The sequence below is a fragment of the Hippoglossus hippoglossus genome, chromosome 5, assembly GCF_009819705.1.
Source record: "Hippoglossus hippoglossus isolate fHipHip1 chromosome 5, fHipHip1.pri, whole genome shotgun sequence".
NCBI lineage: Eukaryota > Metazoa > Chordata > Actinopteri > Pleuronectiformes > Pleuronectidae > Hippoglossus > Hippoglossus hippoglossus.
This window is the reverse complement of record NC_047155.1, coordinates 9406007-9431743: the sequence shown is the minus strand read 5'-3', so window position 1 is coordinate 9431743 and position 25737 is coordinate 9406007. Positions and strand designations below refer to the sequence as shown.

Sequence of the window (25737 nt, the reverse complement as noted above, 5' to 3'; positions counted from 1 at the left end):
ATGGACGTTGCTCATCATGACAAAAGCCCATTCTCAGCAACGGCAACAACAACTTATTCTCCAGTTCGGTATTCCATTCCAAGCTTCACCAAACTTTGAATAGAGAGTTGAACAGCTCTTTGTGCAGCAGGGGTGACGCAGCTTCGGGGTTCTGCATGCAGAGTCCTGCAGAACACTTTTCACAGGCCAAGCAAACTGTCCATTCCACACAGGCGGGTTTAGAACAGGCACTGCATATTACAGAAATGCAGAAAGACAACATCAAAAACACAATATGATAACAAACAGCTCACATTTTCCAAGGTCACTGCATGAAGCTGAAAAAAAAAAGACGAGTTAAACATTTTTTGCCTGTCATGGCCGCCTGATGGTTCAGTACAAAGGCTCTGTCACGGAGCACTCAGGTCCTTATGATCCATTTTCTCCTTTTCATCACTGACAATTATAACGCGCCTGTGGGTTTTCAATAGCTTCCACACTTCTGAGGCCAAAATGTCGTCTCAAGGACAGGAAACGAAACCAGAACATTTAACCAGCCCCGTGTCCGTGTGCGCGGTGCTGACATCAGCTTTAATTCACTAATATCTCCACAACCAGATGGATTGAGGTCATTGTAGATCTTTCATCATCATCATGACGGTGATTTGGAACAGAGGGCAGTTCACTAAACGTATAGATAACGGCAGGACAGTGCGTCACACCGCACATAATACACGATGGGCAGGAATTCATCAAAAACCTCTTATTAATATTAACTGTGCTGATTTTCTCCACATTCACTGATCCACTGCTAGTTTTCCACATAGTTTTCATTGCTTTGCCACATGCACCTCAACTTGCATATTTGCCAGCAGCAGTCATTCAATCTGACAAAACTATTTCAACTCAAGGTCCACTTGCTACCAACAAAATAATACAACACACAGTATGTGATAAATACTGTAACAAGTCAACCACGACTGCATCCATAGAACTATATTTAAGTTTTAAAAACACATCACTGTTTCTACGCCTCTCATCCACAAACACTCCTGGCCACGCCACCAAATACTGATTGAAAATGGAAAGGTTTTAGTGTAACAACCAAGCAAAATGACTAGATTGAGTGAGTACAGTCCTGAACATTGTCCCTCACAGAAAGCCTAAAATTGCTATGGAATAAAAAAATAACAAAGCTTCTACATATGTCTCCATGAGAAATCACCAGCCACTGATGAAGACTGTGCGATAAAGTTTAAAGCAACAGACAATGCAAGTTAATGGAGTTGGATTGAGTACAAGGCGGAAGACAAACAGTGGAAACAATATCAGAAACTGAAGACTGAAGTTTTATCTCTAATTGTCAGGCCACGTATTCACTCGCTTTAAAACACTCATCTCAATCATCTAAATACACTGTGTGCAGTCATCAAGAGTTCTCTGAGGAAAGTTCATGAAAAGTTGAAGAAGTCAGTGGAAAGTTAATCACCCATTCATGAAGGCAATGCAAGGTACACAGTCTTATCTATTCAATTTCAAAGAAGTTAAAAATGCATTTTTCCATTTGAATTTTCAAGCAGAAGTCTGTCACTTGTGTTGAATGTCTTTGTCTGAGTGCCAACAGAATCAGTGTCTTAGTGCAGAGAAAGAATACATTAATCCTAATGAAGTTGAAGCTCAAAATGAGGCCCGGTGGTTAAAAACAAGAAGGTTATTAAATCTTCTCTCTTATCACCTCTACCCTTCTCCTCACCCCGGAGCAGAGAATATGACAAATCCAACGCTGACAATAACAGGACAGAGGTCAAATGGTTTTAAAGTACAGAGACAAGATTTTTTTTATTATGTGAATAAGTATGCACACCTGAGAGCTCAAATTAAGGCCATGTCTTTTTGAAGGCTTCCCATTCACTCAGTTTCATCCTATTATGAATGTCTAACATCTTTATAAATGTTCCCATAATGCTTTTCATGACTACAGTGATTATATTTTCTTGAGAAGGTTAATTTGTCTTCTTTGCAGGCGTTTAATTCACCTGTTAAAGTCCAGACTGCAACAAAGAGGTGCGAGTCTCTGCCAAAGTATGAAAACTCTCCTCACTAAGCTCGTGACTCAATCAGCAGCTCACCATGACTCGACCACAAAAGAGTCAATGTGTTTGTGCGGCTGGTGACTTTCACAGTCGCCTGTCCCCCCCATCACAGTACATCATCTGCTGTTAGGAGGAGACACCCTAATGCTGTTATCAGTCGCTGCCTGACACGGGCAGATGCAAAGACAAACACGTACACAGACAAAGACACACGACTGAGCAGGAGGCGGCAAACACGTGAGAAAAGAGGACGTCTACAGTGAAACAGAGTAGAAATGAAAGAAGTTGACAATTAGTCGAACAGCTACAGTTTCCCTGATTATTTTCAGGCTAAAATTGTAACACAATCAACACAACACAACACAAAGGTTTATTACTTTCTCTTTGTTTTATATGACAGTTAATGTTTGTGGGTTTTGAATAAAAAAAGCAATTTCATTTGAGCTCTGCGATGGTCATTTATCACCTTCTCTGAAGGTGATAAACTACACAGGTCGTCATCAATCATGTTTAGTAAGTTTAAATTGCAGCACTTGCAAAAAGGTACAGTGTGTTAAGATATATTACAATTATTACAACAGACTGAAACAATTAATCTTGAATTAAAATAAAGAAATATGAAATAAAATAATGGACAGTTGGGCTCCTTCAGGGAAGATCATTCAACTACCTACAGACAATAGCTGCAACTAATGGTTACTGATTACTGAATAGTTGGGCCATTACTTTATTGATTAACAATCAGTACTCTCTGTCTCTGCAGTGTCAGAAACCAAGACGCCATATTCAAATGTCTTTTCATGTGGTCAAGCGTCTAGAACCCAATGTCACAGTTTGACCGCCGCAAAATACAAAATACTGAAGTACGCTGAAACACAGACAAACGCACACACTTGTTGCACTTTGCATCACCAATAATGTATCAGTGCATGACATTTAGCAGCGAGGAGGCGTGTGCCATGTCAGGACGCTACACACGGAGACACACTGGCGGCAGTGTCCCGCACAATGGTCTAGTGTGTCTGACAGAGTGTGTCTGTGTGTCTGCGTTTTATCTTCATGCGTGTGTGTTCGTGTGATTTGAACAAACCACTCAATGTCATTAGAAAGTGTGTGTGTGTGTGTGTGTGTGTGTGCACATACGCATGCCTGCTCGTGAAACAGTGGCCTCAGCAAAAGGAGACAAAAGTGTCCTTCCACTCTGCCCCCTCCAAACACCGCCCGTAACCCCACCACCATGGCCCACTGAGTCCCAGAGACCCCCTGTGTGCGAGGCCAGTGCTTATGTCTCCAGGTCCTACTAATTCATTTAATCACCTACTAATACCAGAGGAGGGCCAAGCTGATTAAAAAGCTCACTGAAACCATTCAGCCAGATAGCAGCAGGAGTTACAGCTGTCGAACCCGTGACTTAGACCATCATTCACCACACAGATACAAGCACTTCCCTCACTGCAGAAACCCTGTATCCCACCCTGGTCTTTAATCACTGGACTAACTTGGGTTCACGGTTGTGAAGTAAATTTCAGTGTTAATTACAGTTAAAAAAGAAGATGAGGGGGTAAATTCATTACAGGGTTTATTCACAGCCGAGATGTGAAACAGAGTATTGAGTGTTGTAAAGCGATGCAACGTTTCTCACTCAGTCTACATTCACTTCTTACACCACTTTTGGAAGATAACAAAGGGGATTATTTCGTAAAAGACATTTGCACTGAAAGAGCTCGATCCAATTTCATGTTTTTAAAATGAGCAGTATGGCCTGTTGAATTGAAATGACTTCTCATTTCATGATCTGGCTGAACCTTTAATGCTTTTGCAAAGCAATGGCCTGCTCTGCTTTCATTACTGCGGCTTACGAAAAGTGAATGGACATCAGAGAGGAAACCAAATCCGTAACTTGAATCTCATGCGGTAATTGTCAACACAGTGTGGGTTACTGGTGTCGGGGAAGGTGATGGGTTCAGCTGGGAAATTGCACTGTAAGAAAAATCAATGAATTGGATCACCCACAATTAGCCCTCCGGTAAAAAAAACATGTTGCATTTAATCACGTGCTAATAGGCCCTTAACAGGTTGTAGCAAACATAAATATCTAAATGCTCAGTGTAGTTTCCATCTCATTATAAAACAGCAGAAACTATTTTGGGACCAGAACCAGTGTTAAAGAAACACTGCACAAAAAGGCTACTGACACAGCACAGGGCCACTACAACAGGAAGTGGTTGGTTTTGACTGTTACACTGAGATTCGACTTCTGACCTTTCTGACAACTGCGGCCATTAGCCGAGACACGACCCCTGTCCATGTCAGACCCCTGTCAGTGGAGTCAAACTGACAGAAGGCAGGTCTGTGTTTGAAAGACCAGGAGAGGTGCAGTGTGTGGTGCATGAGTATTTCACAGAGCTTTACTGTTTTAATGTACTGATAGAATGTGAAGCTATTAAACAGTAAATACCATTTTCCCTAAGTGCATTCTGTATATTAATCTTTGGATCATGAAATATTTTGCTTCACTTTAAATAGAAACTGGGCAGTTTTCTTGCATTTCTCTGATTAAAAAATATGTTTTTTTCCACTCTTGCGTTTCAAAAATGCCATTTCTATATTTTCTCTGCTAAATCAGCATTTAGTCCAAATATAACTTTTTGGACATTTGATGATTTCTTCCTGATGTGTCTTTTATTTAATATTCTCTATAAAGTTTCTCTGATATGAACAACTAATCCGACAGAGCTTTACGTCCAGATGTCTTTTTTACGTTATGCTTGTTTGTATCCTCTCCAGCTACAGCAGCAGTTTCCTTTTTAACATAAAAAAGAGGAGACATTACTCAGCGGCAGAGGAGAGCATATGAGTGGAAAGGGAAAAAAAGAGAGTAGCAGCTGCTGCAGCATGTAAACACATCAACAGAAAACCCTTCACTGAGTCACGGAGCTCCTCACACACACACACACACACACACACAAACAAACAAACGCGTGCTTTCAGACTCAGATCTTGAACTTTGAAAAGCATCCTAATGGATTTTCAATGTCCAATTAGGAAACAGGCGGCCTCTTCATTACAGTGGAACACCGCAAATGGTTAAATTTAGAAGAAAGCAAAATGCAGTTACACGTCTTATAGAGTATTTTATACATTATTAGCAGGCCTGGGTATCATTTACAGCGCTTGTGATGATGTAATACCAAAACCAAAATTGCTCTGTGAGATAAAACATGATTTCCACAAAACTGTCTCATATTATGCCGCTCTTATCTCTGCACGGTAAATATGAAGCTACAGCCAGCAGCTGGTTAGCTGGGCTCAACACAAAGACAACCTAGAAACAAAGGGAAGCAGCTTTGCCTGATTCTGCATAAAAATAAGAAAATCCACCTACCAGCATATTAAGTATAATAAACAATAAACATGACTGTTTGTTAAGCCACACAATTGCCACACAAAGGCCTAAATGAAGATAACTATAACTTTTTAAGTGTGACATTTCATTCTTGACTGATTCCCGATTAATTCTTCCATTCCTCCTGGACTCTGTAGCATCCCTCAAATACACACACCCCAAAACTTAAATCTCATCAGTTATATGAATCAATCCTTTCTCTTAGGTGGATCTGTCAGAAAAATGGAAAAAAATATTGCTTTCATTTGAAATATTTCAAATCGGTCTGTAATAAAATTTGAGAACAAAATGTTTTTTCTGAGATTATCTGTGCACAACCTCACAGGCCAGAGCTTTTGTTTAATGGCTAATCTTGATCTATCGTAACACCCATGGACATTTGTGAGAAGTTTTCCACTGCAAATTTGTCCGACCTATTCAACACCTACTCAACTGAGGCCCTCTAAATGTTTAAATAGCTATTATTCAATATTAGTGAAAAAAAAGTGGCTTATCAAAAGTGCTGCCACTTCTGAACACCAAGATTAATTCATTTGAGTCATGGTTCAAATCCTCTCATAACTTTGTTTAAAGAGATGAAAATGATCTGTTATAGTTTGTGGACTCTGGGGAAAATTAACTCCCAGCTCAAACATAGAACATCCTCTGTTGCTGTGGGCTAGTTTTTCTCGTCCTCTGCCGCTGTCACCTATATGGCCTGGGGCCAGTTTATTTGGGCCTGGACATACTCCCTCCAAAACATAGGAAGTACAGTATCTCCTGTCATGTCTACGCTGATGATTCACAGCTGTACCTCTCACTAAAATCGAGTGATTCCCTAAAGCCTCGCCGAGACTGTTTCAAGGACATTAAAAGCAAGATGGCGAATAATTTCCTTCAGCTAAAGTGTAGCAAAACAAAATTAATCATCTTTGATCCCTTGAAGTCCAGAAGCCATCTGATTAGTAAGCTGGGCCACATCACGCCATTTGTGAGGTTTCATGCAAAAATATCTGGGTGTTAAAATTGATTCTGAGCTGTCTCTACAAACAAATCCATTCTTTTTATATGTAGTTAATCTCAATTAAGAGTCATTTCCAGACTCAAGCCACGGTTTTATTACATCATGGCGGGACTAAAAGTTAGAGTCCAACCCTCACTTCTCTTCATGGCTTCAATTCATCTGAATACAATTATTCACTGGCTCTCAGCTCCTCGGTCTCTTAGATCAGACAACAACATCTCCCTTGTGTGTCCCACGGTCTCATTTTGCAGTTGCTGCCTCATGTTTGTGGAACCAGTCGCCATGAGAAGGTCTCAATTCATTATTCATATCTAGTTGTTTATTGTTTTTATTGGTATATTTCTCTTTGCATTTCTTTACTTTATATTGTTGTAGTTTTTGTATTGCACTTTACTTCTATAAAAAAACTGTACACTGTAGATTTATTCAAAATCATGTTGCATCATTGAGTTAACTCATCTTATGTCAAAAAATGACCTACTGTGTTATAATACACCACTTTTTATTCAATCAACAATCTAACTCTTCCCTCTCTTTCTTCCTTCCCTTGCCTATTTTTCCTTCCTTCCTTCCTTCCTTCCTTCCTTCCTCCCTTTATCAGCCCTATCAAGTGTTCACTCCTCCATCCCTCTCTCCCTCTGCGTCCTCTAAGAGGACCTTTTTATTCTGTCTGGATTACTTGTCCTAGTTGGCACTAGGCGTGCTGGTGGAGAGAGAATATATTTCCTCCTGTGGAGCCTTGATTTAAAGCACTCAGGTCAACTTGATTCTGGGTCACTGTCTCCCCTGTCGTAATGAACCAGGGCAGTGCTAGACAGCTCACTGCATATCGACTAAACCAAGGTGTTGAGGTGCTACAGGATGCCACGGTTGGCCGGCTGCAATCAGAGCTGAGCCAGGAAGCAGCAACACTTATTTTGGTGGCTTTAGTTTTAGTGGCCAAAAGTGATTGAATATTCCACTGTGAACATGAAGCAATAAGCTCAGCTCGGATCATAAGCGCTCAAATTACATTAGCTTATGTCCGCATAAGCCGTCTACTTGATGCTTGTAAAAAAACAAGCCAGCAATCTTGCAGTAAATCCGTGTTTCTCTGCCAGGACTGATCCTGCAGGGCCTACTGACCAACATGTTAGTGACCAACATATTAATCACTGCAACACACCACTTGTGTTGGCTCCACAGTCATGCTCAGATCACATTATAATTCCTATTAACCTAATTCATGTTAGTGCTTCGTCCTGCCTGACACGGCCGGGTCAACACTGGGCCAACAGACCCACCACTGTTCTGTCTTCAATGAAGTATTCAGCCGACCTGGTCAAAACCAGAACACGCTTCTAATGACCCCATATGGAAAGGTGTAAGACATCGGGGTCAATGCCCTATTCAAGGCAAATCCTTGGGCAAAGCAAACATTCAACCAAGATGGTATAGTTCCAATTTGTTTTAATTGCAGTGACAAACATGTTTAAACTAATTTATGAGACTAAACATTCTGTTGCTTTTAGGAATTCTCCCATTTCTCAGGGTAGTACTTAATCAATGAGTCGCAGCAGTTTGTCTTTTAAAAACCTGCATCTTAACATTCTCTTTAATTGAGCAATAATAATTCTAATAAATCTTCCATGACACTACAACAAACACAAGTTGTTTGTCATCGTTGTGCAGCAGTATTTGTTTTTCCTCACTCTTTAAAGCATGTTCTCATTCAAAGAAAGATTTTTCTTGTTACCCTACCTTACCCTTTTTTATCTCTCGTTTTGAGTGAGGGGAGGCAGCGCCACAGGCAAAAAATGCAAAATATACTTCATCACAACAGCCAAATAAGCCTGAATAAGCCCAGAGATTTTGGCATTCCACTTTGATTCAGTCTTGCAATGTCTCTGAAGATATGTCAAACCCATCTAAGGACACGTGCATGTTACTAAACATTGCTTGGATAAGCTTCCAACACTGCACCCTTAAGTACACAAGAAATTACCTGACTCTTAAAGGGGACTCACGGCAGCTGAATCGTGGTGGAACAAAGACCCTTTTTAGTGGGATAAATTCAAAAAAGGGGTTTGAAGGTAATCAAACAAAAGTTACGATTTAAAATAATGCACAACAACACTTTCAAGAATGGAGAAACTACAAAAGCAACCTGCCCCCTTTTCAAACACCGAGACATGCGGAGATGTGCTGTCAATCTGCTACATTGTTCTTGTGTGGTGAGAATAAAAATGAAGCTGCATAATGTGGAAGAAGAAAACAACACTTGATAAATACTTGGCAGCTAGTTTCATAGTTCCAATTCTCACCTGGAACTGATCCATCTTGTCTCACAATCAAACATCTGCCAAGGGTGGTAATAATGTCAGGAAGGACTTCCCAAATATTTTGACATGTTTTGATATACGACGATCAAGACTGCAGCAGTCTAATTCCTATGCAGCACCTTTTTTTATTTTAAAACACAAACCGATAATTTGTCCTTAGACCACCACTAAACCAGGAATAAAAAATAGCTTTGTTTTCTCTTTGTTTAGAAACAATATAAATAATAATTTGCTAAGTAGAGACGGAGACACAAATCTATATCAACAAATACATGTAGAAACATTTTCCATCCTTGAGCAAGGCCACCACTGCCTCAGCAGCAGGTCAGAAAGAGCCCGAGGCCTCAGATCGCCCAGCAGACAGGATGCAAACTGATTTAGAGCAATCTTACTGTGCATCTCCTAAGATTCTTTGTTTATCTTTGCTCATGTAGACTGATGTTTCTCATAAGGAAAGAATGATCTGCTAAGGAAGCCTTTTTAAGTTAATTCAACACATATTGTCAGCAGTGCTATTATTTTATCACAAAATCAACCAAAGGGAGATATACAGCACTTCAAGAATCGATCCTGTCAAAAAAAAAACAAGATGGCCAAACAGATCAGCGTCCCTGTTACCATCTTTAGAGGCAATTCTATCAAGTGTTGTGACTTGTATGCGATTCTTGTTGAGAGGTTTTACTTCCGTGTTTGCCTCAAGAGGGAACATGAGCTGCCTTTTTTCCAGTTAGATGCTGAAGCAGATTGGAAGTTGAAGGGGAAAGTTACAAAATACATTTATATTCAACTATTGCTGTGGCAAACAATTAACTGTGGCCATATTGTGTTTTCTATTAACTTAATAAGGACATAATTAGTTAGCGTAGATAGATATTCAATCTACAATGAAGTGAAACAAGAGAGAACTGAAAATCCTCACAATTACTCTATCTCAAATCTCTAAATGGCTGCAAATAACCTTTCTGCCAATTCACTTATCTATTAATTTATTGCGGTAATAGTCATTACAGCTCTAATTGCATTTTATTTCTAAAAAAAACATTCACCAAGGCAATTTGTTTGTTATTTGATAACACAACAATGACAATAACCACTGCAGTGTTGTGGAGGGGGGGAGGGGGGGGGGGGGCATCAAGCCCTAACGCGCCATCTTGCACAAGTATTCCATAATTTATTCAACACAGAAATGTGCTCAAAGACGTGACACAGATTTTTTTCCTTTCACACCTGCCTATGACCTCCTGGACTGTAAACGTCTGATTTTCCTACATAATTTAACAAGAATGTTGCAGGTTCCCTTGAGTGAGCAGCTTAAATGCAGACATCTGTACCTCGGTTTTACAGTCTGTTAGGCAAACTTAGAGAGCAACATCACTCGCCTGTTGTCAACAGCAGGCAGTAAAGATTCATGCCCTGCCATGTCCAGAGAAGAGTTTAATTATTCATCTTACTCTGTCTCTGTTTGCCATCTGTTGTCTCATCTTAGTTTTGGCTCTTTTTATTCCTTGACAAACATGCAGCTTTTCTTTTACCATGTTTCCCTGTTAGATCAGCAGAACAGCGTGCAGGCCTGAGGTGGCAGTGTGACAATCAGGTTTACAGCTTACAAAAACAAACCTAAAGCCTCCAACCCTTTCCTACACTCCTCTCCTTCCCACAAATCAAGACGGATAAATGTCCTGACCGGTGGTTTTCTGCAGATTTTCCTGCGTGGGAGGTTTTCACAAAAGGCTTCAACCCCAGCGGAGGGTAAAAACCTGGCCTGCAGCCGCTCTGCACAACAGCAGCAGCCCATGTCTAGAGCCTGGTGTCCTGTCCCGGGTCTGGGTGGGGCTATTCGTCCTTCTGCTCCACACTGACATCAGCGAGTTGTGTTTATTTTGGACCAATCTGTCTGTTTATTTATAAAAAGGGTTTGACCACAGCACGCCCTGTCCTCCAGGTTCTAACTACACCCCCTGCTGCACTCGTCCAGTTCACTATCACCAGGCAATTTTGAGAATATCCTCTCTTCTTTTGTTTCATCGCTCTTTTCTAAACTGTTCCTCCTACTGCTTTTCCCTGCCAGTCATCCCTCCCTCTCTCTCTCCCTGTCTGGAGCGCTGTCCCTCTGTTGAGTCATTTCACTGCCTAATGATGGTTTGAGTCCCCGGCTAAGTCCCAGCCCGAGTAAACAAGGCTCAGACTCAGCCAGCCTGCAGTAAGTGTCACTTCTTATCCACTACTAAACCAAGATGGGCGCACATTGAGCCATGCGCTGTCCCAGTAACTGCCAGCATGGGCATAGTAAGAGCTGTGCGTGCGGATTTCTCTAATTTTACTACAAACAAAGCAAAGCTCTGTGTGTGCTTGTTGGATTCAGAAAAGTAGAGGCAGACAAAAAGGATGAGAGTACAGTTGATCTCCACAATCTGCTCCACAAGCTGTTCCTCCTGCTGGACAGTTTGGTGATTCTCAGCGTGCGTAAGCTGAGTGAGCTTAGTTGTCACTTGGGGATTGTTCGCAGGAATTGAAGGTCAAGTTAAAAAGTGGGAGTCAGGCCACAAATCAATTGATAACGTTGACTTAAAACTTCAAGTCCATAAGTTTCTGCACTTATGATTGTAGTTTGAATCGGAGACAGTTTGTCAAACACATGATTTCATCCAGATTCTATGATACTGGGCGAAGTCGGAGATAAGTTCCTGTTAAGATGTGGTATGGTTTACGTACAATCAGAGCCTATCCGCAACAAATTAGGTTTATATTCAACTTCATCACCAAAGTATAACCACACCTTTGAATTCAACGACCCACCAGACAGTGGTTGTGAACACAGCTCCCAGTTGCAGACTCTGCTTGTCCACCACCATAACCACCTGGTCACTCCACTGTCATCAATAAATGAAGTGCTTCATTTATTAAAAAATAAAAAAAACACTACCTCTGAACATAATCCAGGCGGTGATTACTCTTCCCACGCAGTGTAATTGGGGAAACAGCTCAGTAGTGTGTGAACATCATTTCTAAGAGACAATTATATCACCGTTTTCAAGAAAATGATTCACTGAGCGAAGATTGACATCCACGCACACTTCATCCCATAATATATTCCACCTTCAATCATGCCCACATTACTTCACTAACCCGTGCACTTCTGTCAATTTACAGGGATGAGCTTAAACAGGCAGGGGCAATCATTCCTGGAAATGGTGGTAAAAAAAAAACATCTGCATTTCAATAAGGGAGCAATAATGCAAACGTATGAAAGTGTGGAACAACAATCCGTCAGCGTAAAGGGAGACTGGCAGAGTTAGAAGCAGTCAATCACACCTCCGGTTTTCGATTTAACGAAACAAAGAGTTAAGACATCAACTACAATGTAATATTTCCAAATTATGTCCAGTTTTTGTAGTAGGAATTGATTCTCACTAAATATTCAGATCCGGATCTTACTGGTTAGCTATTCTGCTAGATTATCAAAGCACATTTGTCCATATTTATCTTTTTAATGTTAGAAATTGCTCACATCAATTTGGATTTGCACAGTCACAGATTACAATTTGAGAAATGTGCCTGTTTTTTTCCTTGAAAGTTATTGCAGTAGTTTATGGTAAAATAGCAAAACAAAATCTTATTTCCCCGTGTTAAAAAACCCTTTTAGAAGAAATAGGGGAGCTGCAACAAAAACCAAAACACTTGTTCCTTTAAACTAAATATCTTTGAAAGCTGTTAACATCGTGTTAAGCCACCCTGCTTGAATCAGTGGAGGTAAAAAGATATCTGGACTCAAACCCTGCAGGGACTTTGAGACACAGCGGTAGATAGCTGAACATGTCACTGCATCAGAGCTGGAGCAGTACAAAGATCAGAACTGTGCCACATGTAAACTTCCTGCTCCTTCTGTAAATTAAGGCTGCACCCGGTTCAGACGCATGCTGAGGATCCCCCAGCATCTTGTCTAGACACTTTACACAGTTGGTCTCGTTTGAGGATTCCTAAAAGGAGGCTTTCAGACAAAGTTGTGCTCACTAATCAATATTTTATCAACTTTTTGAAGGAATTCCTGCTCTGAAGAAATCACAGCTGAAGAGCATCGGTTATCAAGACTTTAAAACACGAGTGGTTAAAGTGTGTGTGTGTGTGTGTTAAAAACACTCTGCCACCCTCGAAAAGGAAAAAAGATATAACCTGTAATATAATAGGATATAACAAAAGATAACACTTGCAGATACTGGACATCTTACATTTGCACATAGAACCACAAAATGTTGGGACACACACACACACACACACACACACGCACGCACGCACGCACGGTACAAGCAGGTACCAGAGTGTGTGGTCAATTTTAGACCAATGGGTGCAGAGCGCTGACAGAGACGTAAGACAGAGCAAACCAGACATTAAAAGGGCCCATCGCCAACAGCTCAGGCAGGATTCATGAAACAGTCAGAGACACACACAGAGAGAGGGACTGTTCCAACAACACTTTCAATGTTGACTGAATCTTTGCTTTGAAGTTCCACAGCTGCGTTCATCTAATCTGAAAAATGAGATGTGGACGGTGAGTATTTTCAGAGGCCTTATATTCAGGATGTATGAAGGCTGCGTGAAGAGGGGTCGAAAAGCAATGTTTTTATAAGCTTATAGGTCTATTATGAAGATTCCCTATACAAATCCACAGGTTTCTAGTGCTTATCAGTGACCATGTGCTAAAGTCAAACTACAGCAGAGAGGCCGAGGCTTTCTGTGCTTTCCTCAACAATATGAGGAAAAAAACATTACAATGCCCCCCCCCCTCAGCCAAACGCCTTCCTGAACACAGTGCAAGCCACAAACTCCATGAGCTCACTTCCTGTTCCCAATGCTTCCCTGAGTCTGATTGGTTGCTCTGCTTCAAAAGAAACAATCTGCAAGATGTGCTGGGCTTTAACACAGTAGCATGCAGTGATCTACAAATACAACTGAGTCATATGTGCATGAAAGCCTTTAAAGACATATTTAACTTCTGCTTTCGTGGAACCCACACACAGGGCTGGATGGACGCCAGCATGAGTAATATAAGAGTGAAAATCAATGTGTCCTGTTTGAATCCTTCATAAGCCATTTTCAGACATGAACTCCGGAAAATGTCTGGACAATCGGATCTGGATATTATCCAGACTTTTCACATATGAACACACAGCAAGAGATTGTCTAGGTCAGACATGTTCACATTAATAGTTCTTCAATCTCATGTTCTTTCCAAATTGACATCTTCATTGGCATTGTCTACGTTTATGGCATCTCTTTTCCATCCTGAGATATTTGTATTCTTTGAGGTTTTTGTTTTTAGTTTTGCATTTGTCAGTCGTTGTCATCTAAACGCTTATTCTGCATTCTTACATGGGCTCACTGAGACATTCTCCAGAGTTTTTACTAGGGGGTTGGAAGGAACAACTCCTGAGAATGTTGGGAGCAACTGACTCAGACATTTGTGTTCTCGCATACAGCCCCTACGGATATTCCAGGGGACCATCATGTTCAGTGCATGTCTGAAAGCAGCTCAAGAAAATCACCCATGTCACATGTTTGTTGACTTCATACTTTTTAGATATTGTAATCAGTATTTAAAGGATTTTATGATATAAAAAAATTCAGAATACAGGACAACCATAACTGCAACACACCAATCTGGGCTTAATGGCAAAGTGGCAAGACGGACACCTCTTCTCGGTGAAAGATGCATGTAAGAATGAAGTTTGTAAAACAGCACCTTAAAGGACTATCAGAATGCGAGAAACATGGTTCTCTGGTTGGTCAGATATCAGCAATAAGTCGTGAAGAAAACAAGATCGGCTCATCACCTGCCCAATACTGTTCCTACAGTGCAGCATGGTGGTGGCTGCATCATGCTGTGAGGGTGTTTTTCAGTGGTCAGGGTTATCGATGCTGAACCAGACCAAAGCACAGAGATATCCTTAATGAAAACCTGGTTCAGAGCAGCCAGCACGTCTGACCAAGGTTCATCTTCCAACTGGACAATCATTCTAATGATACAGCCACAGGAGCACTTTTGAGACGCCTCTGTGTGTTTCGTCGAGTGGCACAGGCAGAGCCCTGATTTGAGCCCAGTCAAACGTCTCTGGAGAGACCTGATAAAAGCTGACCACTGGTGATCCCCTTTCAACCTGACAGAGCTCGAGAGGATGTGCAGAGACGAATGGCCGAGAATCCTCAACTCCAGGTTTGCAAAACTGTCATCACTGCCAGAGGTGTTTCTGTTTTCCAACTATTGAGTGTAGACTGATGAGGAAAAAGATGAATTATTTAGCATGAGGCTGCAACATAACAAAATCTGAAAACATTAAGCGACTGCCCTTTCTGAATACGCTTTCATCACATCACCAACCACTAACTGAATGTGGCCACAGTTTTTGGTCAAAGTGAAATATCCCAAAAAAATTAATAAAGAGGAAAAGTTCAACTACCATTGATTTCCTATTCGGTAGTTCTGTAACGATGGTGTGCAATCGGTCAGCGGCTTCATTAAGATGAATTGCCTCTATGGTGATCCCTCCGTAACAGCAACTGAGACATAAGAAGAGGGAAGACTTGAGCCTTACAAATTTACCTGAAACCTTAAAAATCCCATTTGAAGATAAATTGATTTATCTGGACAAAGATCATCTGCAAATTTAAATTCTTACAAACACACGTACAGGACGGATCGACTGAGATGGCATGGCACCAAAGCTCTTCTCTACAATCAATGATGTTTGTGGTTTTATCCTCTCAGTGAGAGGTCACATGAGGATATCCCAGCATCCATCAGCAGGGGATCCAGCATTACGTCTACTGATCACTTAAGTATCCCTTCAGGCCAAACCCCCCCACTCCAGGGACATAAAGAATACTATAATTTAAACACCCACTTGTTTTAATTAGGTGTCTTTTTATTTTTGCTGTAAACTGCGTCATGCCACCACCGTGATTATTCAAAAACATTTCATTTTAGGCAAATATTTTGTGGTTCCACCTTCTCATTTTGGACAACTTGCCCGTTTTCTTGTTGCCACTAATTTTGAAATATTCCTTTCTTAACAATTTCAACTCATCCACTATACAAAAATACAACCTCTCAAGATGTAGAAAACCATCACTTCTAAATCAACGATTAGAGTTTATCACAAATGCACAAGTGGACCAAATGTGACAGTGGACTCAAAGGGCCTCTAAGTAGCCTTGATAGCTGCCCTGAGATTTGCCTGTCTCCGTATTAAGACCCAGATTAGCAGGCAGTGCCCGGTTGCTCGCTGTAATCAGAACGCTGATCTAGTATAATCGCTTTTCAATAGTAGGCAAGCACAGTGCTATCAGACACGGCTCAGAGAGGACACCTTAGGCAGCAGGGGGTCAACAAACAGACTTCCAACTCAAATCATAAGAAATAGACTTCCCGTGAGGACTAGTAAAGGGAAACAGTTTTTATGTACAAATTTGAAACAGTACTTGGTGGTTGTAACTGTGTTGACATGACTTTGATGTCAGTTACAGACGGTGCACTGCTCCATCCCTGGTTGTATTTAGGCTAAAGTAAAGCCGTTGTTTTTTTCGTGTGCCTCCGAGGCTGCTCCGGCTTCAGCATTTTTATGAGCAACAGCCAAATCACCGTGTCGAATAATTAAACATCAGTTTCTGCACAAAACTACTGAGAATATATTACAGAGGCAGCTTATCAGTGAAGAGGGAGAAGTGAAGGAAAGCGGTGGGGCTGCTCAGACACTCAGGGGAATATTATTTTGTCATAACACTGAAGACAGCCAACTGTCTGATCAGAGGAGAAACCAGAGGAACTGTTGGTTGTAATGTGGAGCAGTGCATTGGTCATATGTACAGTACGTGTGTGTTTATGTCTGTGCATTAGGTCTGAACAAACATTTTACAAATATTTGGGGGAAAAAACATCTGTTACTGTGCATAATTTCCCCAAATATCCATCTTAACTGCATGTGCAATAAACAAATCCCTAATGCAACGATGAGTTTTGAATAAAGACTTTTCAATCTAGCACAAATTTCCTGAAGCACAACTCCATGTCACAAGATTGCAAATCCTAAATATATTGAGTTTACTGTCACGCAAGAAATATGAAAGCGGCAAATCCCCACAATTGAGAAGCTTGAAAGAGTCTTTGGGTTTTTTCCTTGCTTGAAAAATGACCTAGAAGATTAATCATTACTTAACATAATTGTTGCATTTGTCAACCGACTTATTTGTTGTATAACTGATTTGACAGACATATTTGATATTTGCCGACGGCTTACAATACCCTCTGACTGTATCATATTGACATTTTGAAAATAAAAGACTCAGCAGAGCTTAACAGTACTTAAGCTTTCAGATAAAGTCAGTGGAGTCAGTCCATTTTTAGTCAAAACAATTTGTTTTCGATTCATAATTTTGTCACTAAAATGCCAGAAAATAGAGAGAAAAAACATGTTATAATATCTCATGGACCAAAGTGACACATTCAGATGCCCTGTTTTGTCTCAACGGCATTTAACAATCCCAAGATATTAAATGTATTATGTATGAGAAAGGAAACCATTAGTTAGAAGCGCATATTTGATATTTTTGTTTGAAACGACAACCGATTAATCTCTTTTCTGCCAGTTGACTATTAATCAACTAATTGTTGAAGCTCTACCTGCAGTTTATCATTTTGAGGCAGCACTGCTCTCTACAAAGGATCAGTGGCAGAAACACTTTGCACCTGAAGCCCTGTTTTCCTTGGGAGAGAACAAAGATGCTGAGCCTCAAAGCAGTTTTAAGTTTGACTTTGTTTTGTTGGCACAACCAGTGACAAGAAAAACTGCCTGCGACATAACCTGAAAGCAACATGTAACAAATGAGGAAAATGTTTCATCCACCCAAACACTTCTTGAACATGGAAATTAATTTTTTTACTCTGCCCCCTTGCCAAAACAGTCTTTGCTAAGCTGGTTGTTATCTTTTTAAATTCCCCAGGCCTTACTGGCAATGTACGACGCATTGGTGTCAAACCTTTGCTGCGCTTTGCCGCTGAACCCCGTCCTACAATGAGCACAGTTCCCACCACTGATCATATGTAAAGAGCCAGAGGCTGAAGTGACTTATGGGTTTAGTTTATCACGAGTCAAAACTAAAACAAAACTATATATTGTTTGGTTCAGCCCTGAACTTTGTCTGTGGGAGATAAGGTGCACAGCACAAAGTGTCTTAAAGCTGTCACACAAATACAATCTAGGTGTATGCACAGATACACTCCCCCTTTTGTGAGGTCTATGAATGTGTAAATACAGCGTTGTGTGTGTGTGTGTGTGTGTGTGTGTGGCGGATTGTCCCTCTCTCTAACAGCCCATTTCTAACGTGAGCTGACAGGCGGTGCCGATTCTGAGAGAAACCGCAGGAGGAAAGCGCTCAGGACGTCTCCACACAAAACATTTAAAGGCCAACACTGTCAGGCACCTACCTTAACCAAGTCTGCATCTGGCACAAAGTGAGAACAACACAGCCACTGATGGTGGTGTGTGTTGGTGTGTGAACATGAGGCAGTGAATGAGGGCAGCAGAAGAAGAGACTGGAACCCTCATGGTACAGATCTGTCGTCATTGTTATTCTAACAATCTCATAGATTCTTGACGTGGCCTAGTCTCATTATAGGACTGATACAATTGGTCCTTTAAGTCATTTATTGCTTCAGGCTTTAAAATCGGAGCATTTCCTGCTCATCTCTATTTTATGGTGGATTAAATCATCTTTGGGTTTTGAACTGGACAAAACCTTCCCATTGGACCCTGGGAGAGATTAAAGTGGAATCAACACTCACTGTTGAGCTGAAGCATGTGGTTAACTGATTAAATAATCAACTGGTAGTTCAATCAAAAAGCTTATGAGTTTTGATAATCAACTAATATCAAGCCAAATACTTTCACCATATTGTCACAGTGGATGAAGAAAGAAACGTGGGTTCTTTTCCCAGTTTTCAGGCATTTTTACCAACAGTGATGGATCAGCAATTCAAATGATTGATCAGGGAATTGTAGTGATAATGAAATCAATCATTATCAATCAGAGCCCTTTGATGATATTGCTGACTCCTGCTAACTCAAATGTTACTTTGCCAGTTTTAATCATGAAATTATGATAATTGGTCTTTATCTATATGGCAAAAATATCAAATATGTTCTGCTTCTATCGTCCCATGTGTCGCTTTTCTATCTTTTCTATCATGTTATCATTTGAAATGAAATGTTTTGACAGTTTTGTTGTGCAAAACAATACAGATTTGAACTTCTGCTCAGGGAAATTACAGCTAAAATACGCATGTTTCACCATTTTCTGATGCTGAATGAAGGATTCACAGATCGGTTTGACAAATCACCAGATTACTTCAGGATAAAATAAACATGAGCAGCTCAAACTGCCATATTGAAGAAAAAAAATTTTTAAAGGCTTGAAAAACTCACATTTGCAGTATCGGAGCCATGAAATCAAACATGTTGCACGTAGAAAAAACGAGGGGAAATGAAGGTGTTTGCAAATTTCCCATTGAAAACTTTCGAAATCAGACAACCGCTCCTCCTCGGGAGCCTGAAGCCCTCATCGTGGACGGTGCTGGCGGCTCGGTCGTTACTAAACTACAGAAAACCCTCCAACCGTTTCAAACTGGGTCCAAGTGTCCCAGCAGTGGGAGAACAAGCCCACGAGCCAGCAGCAGGACAGCGGTGTAACGTGCAAACATCCCGGGGAGGATGTTGAAGCTAATCTCGAACCAAAGCGGCGGAATTTTTTTTTTCAAGCAGCTGCGGAAACGACGGTTAAACCCGCGGCTTGTTGAGCCGGTAAAAGTCGGCTAGCTCCAACCGCTCCAACCGCTCCAGCTCCAACAAGAGCCCGGACATGCCTCTCTCCTCCTGCCCGCTGCCGCCGCTTCTCTCCCTCCGCTGAGAGGAAAAAGAAAAAACCTCCTTCTTCCCCCATTCGTGGAGTTGCGACCCCTCACTCACTCACTGACCCTCCCGGCAAACACACTGTCACCACGGCTGGATGTCTGCACTCACCTCCGAGAGAGAAGCGAGGAGCCGCCTGCGAGACCCCGGAGCTTCCAACTTGTCCCGTTAGTACAGACACGGCCGAGCTGCGGAGAAACGCTTAGTGTGTGTGTGTGTGTGTGTGTGTAACTGTGTGTGTGTGAGAGTGCGTGTAACTCTGTGTGTGCGTGTCTGCAGCGTCTCTCTCCTCTCGCACTCCTCGGGGGGCGGGGCTGACCAGGAGGAGGAGACACAGGGGCGGGTACAGCCACAGTGAAGAGGCAGGAGCGCACCGAGAGGGGCCCGGGCCCCGGCACAGGGGGGTCCGAGCCCCTCCGCTTCCATCAAATTAATCTATCTACGAATGCCGCGTTCCATTACACCTCGGATAACCCGAGTTGATGGCGTTCCAGTTGCACAGGAACAATGTTTACGTTAGCCAGCGAGCCATTGATAGCAAAAACAGTTCATAATAATGCATTATGCTGTTTCACACATACTTACAACGTAGTAAAACATCCACAGACAGTAATTGGACAGTACTATGTGTACTATGCATTTAATGACAGAAGTGCTAATAAACAGCAAAAACAATAGCTTTCACCACTGTTGATATATGGAGGGGCCATCTTGGATTTCGAAGTCGGGGGTGGTGAGGTTCCTCTGACCTTCCGAGTCGAAATTCCGACTTGAAGGGGCATTCCAGTTTCAAATTCTGACTCGGGGGTCGGAAATTCCAAGCTTCGAAGTTCAATTGAACACGGCGTGATTCCAGAAATCTCTTTTTGTCTGTATGTGGAACTTATATCTCAAGAACTGTTTATCTTATCAGTTACGCACTTGACATGAATATTGTCCAATTTGGTGGGATTTGGACACAACAAATTCAATATCTGTGCTCTGTAACAATCAGTGGGGGTCCTCGGATAAACTACCTGCATCGGCTTGCAACTGGTGGCCCATGTGCCAAAATCGCCTCCATATTGCAGGTGCTGATCTTCGCCATGGCGACATTAATAGAATTGCTTCATCTTCAGCAATTTGTCTGCAAATTAAAAGCAAAACTTTGATGATTTACCTGCTCCCCAAAAGTGAAGCCAAAGCATGTTGACCGCCACCTGCTGACCAGCTGTGAGTATCTGGTTTCATAGCTCAGTGGTTAGAGCACTGGTCTTGATTTCCCTGCAAACACTGCCTATATGATGGAGGATATCACCTTGAAGGTGGTTGTACCTCAGGAGGAATGATAGGTTGTCCACTAACCAGAAGTTTAATGATTTGATACCTTAATGTCCATGTCGAAATGTCCTTAAGCCAATATACTGAATCCTAAATCACCCCACCAGCATTGGGTGATAGATACAGTAGTATTGTATGAATGTGTCAGTCCTTATAGGGATTTATTAGTCTAGTTTAATTTGAAGGATTTTCTGAAGGCGCGTGCTGCATATTTTGCTGCCACAGATTAAATAAATTCACAACAACTGAAACAAGTTCATAGCATCTTCCAGCGATGATGTCCACCCAGTGCCCAAGCAAATCTGAGTAAAACCCTATATTGCAGATAGTAAACATACCCCTACATCATACAGTGGTTGGTTTAGGCGTTAATTTCCGCAATGAATGTAAAATAAATCTCCCCATATACATGTTTTTCATGAATGAAGCTCAAAGGTAGACAGGTATTGCATGGGCACAGACTCCAGACTACACAGACTGCATTGGAATATCCGCACAGATGGCTGGCCATAAATTTCAGGCAGCAAGCAGACGGTCAATGCAGGCCTTTGCGAACTGAACAGATGACAAAGTTTACATCACAGACCCTCGCAGAGATGTGGCCACAGAAAGTATTAAGTCTCTGCAGTCCTTGTGTTTGAAGGAGCGGATCCTGGCAGTGTGCTGTGTCTGAGCTTGCCCGGGCTTAGAAATAAAGGCATGTAAAGCCTCCTGTTTGAGCTGGAACTGCGCTTCTGCAAATATATATATGTAAATGTATCTGGATTGTTTTAAATAAATCAGCCACCTGAATACAGTCTGAACTATATGGCACTCAGTAGAGTGCACACCTCCGCCAAGGCCCTAGTCCCTTTATAGTAATCAAATTACAGCAAATTGAACACACTCATAGAAATCAGTCCTAATTGGTGGTCCATATTAAAGAAAGTGGTAAAGAAAAGATCCTGGATCCACCCCCTTGATCTAGAGCCATCTCAGACCAATGCCACATCTTTCCACAAGTTTTTGCCTTTCTTACAAATAAACAGACAAACCAACCAACCACCAGACGGACAGGGCTGTAAAAAACACCTGCACATTCAACAAACATGCAGGCCAGGGAATTAAGTTTTAGCCTTAAAGCCTATTCAGCGATGGTCATAACCCCCCCTGGGCACTCTAAGTCAATTCGCTTTCTGTTTCAACTTGTGTCAGGTTCTTATAAGCCTGTGAGCTGGTACACCAAAAAGCCTTTCGCTAACTCTGACCTGCAGGGGGAAAACCTAACCAAACCATGAAATGCATGAATACACTTTCAGATGAACCCAAGACTGAAAGTGACATGCAGTGACACAGATTCCAAATATGGACATGAAGATAATCAGACCCAAAACCAAAATGCAGTCAACCTGAAAAGAGCCAAAAAGATAGCAACACCAGCAGAGGAATGATTCTGCCAAATAATGAGCTTCTGTGATGAAGTTCACTTGGCAACAGAACAAGCCAGAGACAACTTAAGACAAGATGTATTTGGACCCGGGTCAGATCTCTGCCTCTAGAAACTGAGTACATCCATCTTGCTTTATACTTGTAAAGCTTATTAACCTGTTACCTGGCTATATATTGGAGCTGCATCTTTGAGTTTGCTTATTTAGGCTTAGCATCGTCATCTTTGTTTGACAAGCACTGACAACTTGTGTATGTCAGCATACTTGGTTGGCAAACTTGATTTTACTTTGCTGTTGTACATTATAAAAGATTTAGGACACGTGGAGCCTGGTGTAAATAACTATGTGGATGTGTCTGCATCATGGCCATTAATATAGTGTTGGATAAGCTTGTAGTCAATGATTGAATAACTTTAATTCTTGTTTGGCAGAAATACATTTATTGTCTTCCAATCACTTATCCGGAAACATCATTTCGCAATTTGTTGGATTTATACTCATCTTATGAAGAGTCAAAACACAGCAAAGTTGAAAGTAAAATTGCACTGCACCACCTCTCGGGTGAGACAGCAGACCTTGAGGGATAAAAAATTGACATAGTGTCTGGGTTTTTCTCTCTTCTTTGTCTTTTGTCTCACCCTACATGAGTCTCTTTTACTAACGAAATGTTCTCCTTCTTGTCTTTTCACCCTTTTCTCTTATCACTCGCAACATTTTCTCAATTATATGGCAGAGATTTGCAGTGATGCTGTTTTCCTAGAAAATTCCTAAAATGAAGAATTTCACATTAAATTTCAGCCACCTGACAGATTTCTTTCTAAATGAAGACATCATGCTGCAACTGAAACATTGATGATAAAATTAACACCAAAGACTCAGATTTAAATGTTTTATTCTTCTTATTCTCAAACAGGTCACTATGGTAAAAAGCAGGGGGGCACAGTGAGAGTCAAAAGCCTAGTGCGCAATAATTGATGAACATTTGAGTAGAAATAAGAATCAGGGACAGAAATATAAAGAGAGAGTAATGTGCTCCACAATGACTCTTACATATTATTTGTAATGACATTTTTAAATTGGTACAATTTGAAATGTTTTGAAGGAAATATGATATAACATAATGATTATAATGCTAAATAAAGTATACACAGTGGTTCACCATCCTGATGCCCTGAGCTCTGGTGTTCACAGTGAGTCCTGCAGGGGTGGGGGCTATAGATATGATGGTGCACTCTGGTTCTGAGTGCAGCAGATCCCAGACCAGTTCATGATGTCATGGTGCCTTTAACAGCGTCTGGCCAGGAGACCTTTTCATGATCCCCAGAGGGACCCTGAATTTATTTAGCTTGTCTAAGTAAATGAGCTGCCCCACCATCCATTGCTCTTTTGAATTATTTATCATCCAATGATTCAATTATTATTGTTGTCCAGAGAAGACAAACACTATCAGGTCTGTGCACCTGAGGATTCCTCAGGGCTGGAGGACGTTTGAGGTCAGAAGAACCGCCACAGCAACCCTCCTAAGAAATGGGGAACAAAATGATCATAGCTTTTTATTAAAATATTATTTATATGGCACGTTTAAGACAACCACAGTAAACCAAAGTGCTGAACAGCCTTAAAATATGAATACAGAACAATGTTTAAAAAATAGAGAATAAATACAAAATACAATAAGCAATAAAAAATTTAACATCATAAATATTTGAGAATTTAAATATTGCACAATAGCAGATAAAACTAAAGTCTCAAACTCTAATTAAAAGCCAGTGAGAAGAAATTCAAGGGGACTTAGCGGTTCTGATATGAAAAGGTAAATTGTTCCAAAGATTAAATGCAGCCGCAGCAAAGGCCCAGTCACCTCCATAAAATAAAATTATGTCCAAACTCAGACTGTAGGATTAAAATAGGGAAATACATTTTTACACATTCAAACACAGAATCTGAGAATTTGGGTCAAAAGCCCAATTGTTGATGGAATGAAGTATTTGTTCCTAACCTCCGCTCGCTCTCCTCTTAACCCCAATCTCCCAGGTCCCACGGCAGCTGGAAATGGCTTAAGACTTTACTCTTTACATATTTCATGGATTTGCACTTGCCCCAGTTCTCCCAAAGAGCAGAAAGGGGCGGTTGTGTTGTTTATGGGAGCGTCACGGCTAAAACAAAGGCCACGAGTAACAGTTCAAAACTAGAATGGCTGTCAGTAGAGCTTATTCCTCCGCCAACGCCAAAAAGTCCCTTAAATCCAATCGGGCTGCACCATCATCAGCATCAATCCTCTGCCTGAATCAAGATCCATGAAATGCTCCCTGGAAAATTGCTGAAAATGTTGAAATATGCCTGATCTAGCAATGTTCAAGAAAAATTCCGCCTGCTCTTCCAGATCCTCACCAAAATGGAATGGGTTCATCCCTGAACCATAATGCATGCTTCCACCAAGTTCAGTTGCAATCCTGCTCACAAACATAAAAACCAACCAACAAACAAACGGACAGGGGTGAAAACATAACCTCCACTGCGGAGGTAATGAAAGTCAGGTTTCTGTCTGACTCCTCTGAAGTTGGTGCCTGAGTTCATTCTGGAGCAGCTTTGTCCTGGAGAAGCTGATGTTTACTGACCGTGAAGTGTTTGAAAATTATGAATCAGATCATTAAACACCGTGTTTCAAAGTGAGTTTTGAAGTCAGACACTTTCCATCTTCAGCTTCAGGCAGACAAAGAGACACAACGCTGGTGACTAATGCTGCCTTTTTTTTTTTTGAGTAATGTTTTTTAACATCATATTATAAATCTGCTTCACAGTAGCCTGCATTGATCCACCTCCTCTTTCGTGCATCCCTCTCTCCTGACTGTGGGGAAGAGTGGATCAGGGCCAAGCAGCTGCTGCCAGCTACGAGTCCACATTGTCAAATCCTGCAATTAAGATATTAGCACATCAACGAGAATGGGGTTCGCTCAGATTATCGACAGCTTTCAACTTTTTTGCCGGCACTTATATTAATCCGTGTGTCATTTATCACAATGTAACGTAGTATTCATGCATTGTCCCGTTTTCTTTGAGGGGCTCTGTGGTTTTTAAGTGATCGACCTGCATCCTGTAGTTAACAGTGATCACAAAGAGCTGTCACTACCATAATGGACTTTACACTGAGTCTTGGAATGGATTTAACTTTTTATCCTTGTTAATAGCAAACAATGGGTCGTCTGTTTGAAGTAGAGTCTATATATATATGT

General features: G+C 41.2%; 1 protein-coding gene across 2 annotated transcripts in view; it reads right to left on the bottom strand.

Annotated features, from left to right (window-relative positions):
* The window catches only part of ppp1r16b (protein phosphatase 1, regulatory subunit 16B), a 70727-nt gene extending 50684 nt beyond the window's left edge, over window positions 1–20043 (bottom strand). The window contains exon 1 of one of the 2 annotated variants that reach the window (XM_034585643.1): window positions 19869–20043. The gene's annotated coding sequence lies outside the window, so the exon portion shown is untranslated. Of the gene's footprint in view, window positions 1–19274; window positions 19725–19868 lie in introns of those variants that run through there. The other variant, XM_034585645.1, reaches the window with a different exon arrangement.
* Window positions 20044–25737: the final 5694 nt, after the last annotated feature.